This window comes from Myotis brandtii, unplaced genomic scaffold (genome assembly GCF_000412655.1).
Source record: "Myotis brandtii unplaced genomic scaffold, ASM41265v1 scaffold555, whole genome shotgun sequence".
In the NCBI taxonomy this organism is placed as follows: Eukaryota; Metazoa; Chordata; class Mammalia; order Chiroptera; family Vespertilionidae; genus Myotis; species Myotis brandtii.
Window position 1 is genome coordinate 667,615 of NW_005370065.1, and position 4,781 is coordinate 672,395.

The following is a 4,781-nucleotide window of genomic DNA, read 5'->3' on the forward strand; positions in this document are numbered from 1 at the left end:
TGCCGCCCGCCGCCCGCCGAGCCGCCTATATATCTGGGCCCCGAGCTCGGGGCGTGGCTGGGCATTTAAATGAGCGCCCAATCGAGGGGCGGGGGCGGGCTCAGGTCGCGCGCCCCGCTAGTGCAGTGGTGATGCTGGAGGTCTGGTCCCCCAGCCTGCGCGGCAGGTGGGGTGTGATGTGGAAGGAGCGAGGCGGGTTCTTGGCGGGCTGGGCAGAGGGGCGCTTTGCTGGAGGGAAGGGGAGCGAGCAAACATCCCCTCCTCTCACGGCCCGCCTCTCGGCGCCGGGAGTAGCCCCATTGCCTCGGTCCTGCCCTGGCAGCCTCCCCCTAGAACTCTTGAAGGGCTAACTCATCACATGCTGGTCGTGAGTTATGCTCCAGAGAATGTGGTCATCGAAGCTGCAGGGCCCCTCGCTAGGATCTGCACCCCTCAGGCCCGGAGACAGGTGCGAGGTCCCGCCCACTCCCCTGCGGGCGTGCCTGAGCCAGCCTGGGGGTCTGACCACATGTTGGATCGTTCTGGTCAGACCGGTGAGGCGAGGCCCCATCCTCATCCCTACGCTCAGTCCTTGGTGGCCAGTCATGCTGAGCCCCCACAGACAAGCTCACTCTTGGTCCCTCATGCCCTCAGCTTGGGCACTTTGAAGGTGGTCCTGCGACCTTGAAGGGCATCTTCATCTCCCTTTGACAGCTGAGGAGCCTGGGGCTCAAAGATGTTGTTATACTCTGTCTAACTTGTCCGGTGCTCTCCCCCCCACACCTGCTCCCCTACATCAGGACTCCCCATGAAGCAGGCAGAGGTACCCCAGGAGGGGGATCAACAAACCTTCCTGAAGAGGAGGGGTAGGACATCACCAAGGCTCCCTCCAAGCCTGGACAGGCCATGGGAACCCCAGAGGCCTGGCTGGCCCCAGATGTGTGTATGTGCCGCTGCCTGGGGTGAAGGGGTTGTGTGTGTTGTCACTGTGCAGCAGGAAGGGGATGGGAACTGGAGGAAGCAAAGTGCTACAAAAGCAAGGCTGTCTCCTGGACAGCTAGCTCAGCCTAGTGTCCATCTTCCCTCCAACCTACAGTGGGTAAGGCCTCCTGAGAGGACCGAGGTTCTCAGGGATGGGCATACCCCCCCCCCCGCATTCTCCTCCCCTCACACACACACCTGAGAAATCAGGAACTCTAACCACAGAGCAGGCAACATGGGGGTGGAGAGATAGGCTGAGGTGGCTTCTACATTCAGCACTTACTCTTATATCCTCCATCCCCACCCACAATTGGATACACAACACTCTCAGCTTCATTAGCACCCTCCCATTTTATAGTCTGGGACACTGAGGTTCAAAAAAGGAAAGTGACATGTTCAAGGGCACACAGCACATACCAGTAGCTGAGGGTGAGAAAGAGCCAAGAGACCTGCTACAATGGGCTGAAGGCTGTAAGGAAACCCCTGGAAGAATTCTCTGTTGAGATCTAGGGCCGCTTGGTCAGAGTGGGAAGCAAGAAGAACTAGCTTTGGGGTGGTTGGGGGGACACCAGGCCCAGCTGCAGCTCTCATATGACAGTGACTTCTCTACCCACTGCCAAAGGGATGGACGTGGTGACCTGCATCTCTGTGTTGGCCACAATAGGGAACCCACAATGCTGCCAGGAGCTACCCACCTGAGCTGGTAGGGCTTAGCTGGGGTGTGGGTGAGTTGAGGAGAAGTTGAGGTCAGAGGTTAAGAGCAGATCCCAAGGCTCCTGACTTCCAGGCACTGCCCTTCAGGGGATGAGAGGCAAATTGCTTGGATAATCCCAGGAGGAGAAAGGAGCATCAGAGCTAAAGGACCCTGAGTCCCCAGATCCTCAGAAGGAGCCTGGTCCACAGGGAGCCCCTGCATTATCCATCGGACGTTGCTGGAGGCTGCAGGCAGGGGGATGCATGGGAGCCTAGTCCCTCAGCAAATCTAGGTCCCAGCAGAATCTGGCTTCTGGAAAAAGGAAGAGGTTTAGAGGATGCTGCATGAGTGAGGGGGTGGGTACAGCAGCCCCCACTGCCTCCTCTGTCCACACTGCTGCTCCTTCCTCCCCAGCTGCTGCCAGCCCAAACAATGTGTCCATTGTTCTGCGTCTCCAGGGGCCTGTGTGCAACTGTGTGTGTCTGTTTCTCTCTGTGTGTGACTGTGTATTGCTCTGTATCTGTCTGTGTGTGAGAGACTTTGTGACTCTGCATGTGTGTGTGACCAGGTGTGTACAGCTGTGGTTGTGTGAGTCTGCATCCTTGTGTGACTGTGTGTATTTAGGGTGACTCTTGGTGACTCTGAGACTTTCTGGGTGTGTGCTTGTCTGTCCTTGAGATTGCATGTTGCTGACTATTGTCTGACTGTGACTGGGTGTATTCCTATGAGTGTGTGTGGCTGTGTAGAGGATGTCTATGAGTGTGTGGACAAAAGAGTGAATACTTTGTATGTGTGCTCATGGGTGCTGGGTGTGCTTCAGTGGGTCCCTGAGGCTGTGGTGGTCAGAATCTTTGAGGTGTGAACTTCGGCCAGGAAGAGTGGCAGGGAAAGGAGGAATGGGAAAACAGGGTGACTCCAGGATACATGGGGGAAGGGAAGCTGCAGAGACTAGAAACCCCATGTTTTCATACATCCCCCATCTGTTCCCAGCTCTGGTAAGGCTCAGCCCCCGGCCCTGGTCCGAGAAGCTCCTAGTCCCCATGGACAGAAAGGAATGAATTTCCCTGGCAGGAAGCCTGGGACCTCAGAGAGATGTAGGGTGGGGCTGAAGATGGAGGAGGGCAGCAGAGAACACTGTCCCATAAAGGAGGCTGGAGGGCATTTTGGGATCTCTGAGGGGGGCCCTGTGGTGGGGATCAGATCAGATGCCAGGTGAGGTGGGAGTAAGCACTACCTAGTCAGTGATGGAGGATGGGCCTTCCTAGTCAGGAAAGGCCTAGAGATGGGGGAAGACATCAGCGAGTGGCTAGGTCCCCGTGGAGGCCTCAGGAATGGTGAGTTGGCACAGCTCAGGTGGGTCTGGTGTGGGAAGGAGAGAGGCTGGTTCCTGGGCCAGCTGGGCAGAGGGGTGTTCCCAGCCCCAGGGTCCCTGTCTCCTTCCAGGAACATCCTGGACCCAGAGACCTTAGTTCTAGCCCCAGGTCTGCCTCTTCCTGCTCTGTAATTGTGAGCCAGTCCCCTCTCCTCTTGGGCCTCAGTTTGCTTATCAGTACAGTGAGAGGTTGGGCTCTGATTCAAACTCACAAAGACTGGAATTCCTTCTGCTCTCACCAAGGCAGAGTGTCAACTGTGAGTCACACAGGCCCTGCTCACAGGGGTTTCCCATTGAGGGAAGAGACAGGCAATGCCTAAAGGGGAGACGAAAGACCAGACGAGGGTCGTGGGCGGCGTGGAGAGGGGGCATGTGGGTGGGCCAGGGGATGGAGGAAGAGCTTAGAGCAGGACAAAGGGAGAACAGCAAATGGCTTGTGTGAGGACGTGGATGGAGGGAAAGGCCTAGTCCGGAGCAAAGTTCAGGAGACAGGCTCCCTAGGATTCGGCGACTGGCGGGGTAAAGGGGTTGGTTGAGTGGGGAGAAGGAAGTGATGAAGTTGTTGCCCACATTTCTGTTTGGGGGTGACAGCTGGCAAAGTGAATTCTTTGACTGAGACAAGGCATCGGAGGAAAAAAATAATTGGGAGGGGTTTGCTGAATCTAGACTTGTTGAGTGTGAGGTCCAGAGGACACTCGGGGAGATGACCAGGACACTTCAGCACATAGACATGAGATCACAAAGGCCAGGGCCCAGCCTGACTAGAGACCATCCAGGGACAACCGACAGAAGGTTTTAAGTCAGAACTGACCCCACAAAATCTGGGCCTCCGATCACTGCTTTTAACAGGAGCCACACAACACATGAGGTCACCCAGAAAGTACCAGGGCAGTAAGGAGCACTGCCATTGGAGGGGCAGGCAGCAGGAGATGACCCCAGAAAGGAGCCGGGGAGGGAGCCAGCAGAGAGGGGGAGGGAAAACCCCAGAGGACAGAATCATGGAGACCTTGGACCACTGAGGAGATCTTTAATACTGACATGGCGCTTAACAAGGCAGGAATGGCCAGCAGCAATAATAACCAAAGCTGCTAGCACTGATTACATGCTGCTTCCCATACATTCCTTCCAACCAGTGAGATATGTAGCATCTTTGTTTCCATTTACAGAGGAGGAAACCGAAGCCCCGAGGAGGAGAGTTTATGTGAGCAGAAGCGGGGGAGGTCAGGACTAGCAGAAAGTGGTTTTCAGAAGCTCTGCGGAGCAGGGCAATGCTAAGTTCAGATGGAGGCATCCACAGGGGTTCTGATGCTTTGGGTTTGGGAGGAGCAGTCAGATGTCGGCAAGGCAGTCACAGGGCTGGCGGCCGGTGACGTGAGCTCTGGCATCCTGGGTATGCTAGGTTCTGACAAGGTAGTCAGGAGGACGCAGGCCTGCAGCCTCGCTGCCAATCACTTAGCCTTGAACCTGGTCTAGATACTGAGCTACTTCAGGGCCTTTATTGGGACCCACCATGCAACCAGTCACCAAATCACAGGGACAGGGATTCTGAAAGTTTCCTTTCAGAATTTTAGGCAGCCCAGACCTAAAAGTATCATTTTTCAATTTTTCAATTAGAATTGACATACATTATTATATTGATTTCAGGTATACACCCCAGTTATTAGACAAAACTTAGTAAGTTACTAGACAGAACTTACTAAGTGATCATCCCAATACTCCTTTCCTCCCTCTTCCCCTGGTCTCTGTGTGTGGTGG

At 55.3% G+C, this 4,781-nt stretch overlaps 1 protein-coding gene across 1 annotated transcript in view; it reads right to left on the minus strand.

Moving 5' to 3' along the window:
* The window catches only part of MARCKSL1 (MARCKS-like 1), a 9,219-nt gene that overhangs the window by 2,303 nt on the left and 2,135 nt on the right, over positions 1-4,781 (minus strand). The gene's annotated exons all lie outside the window — the stretch shown is intronic.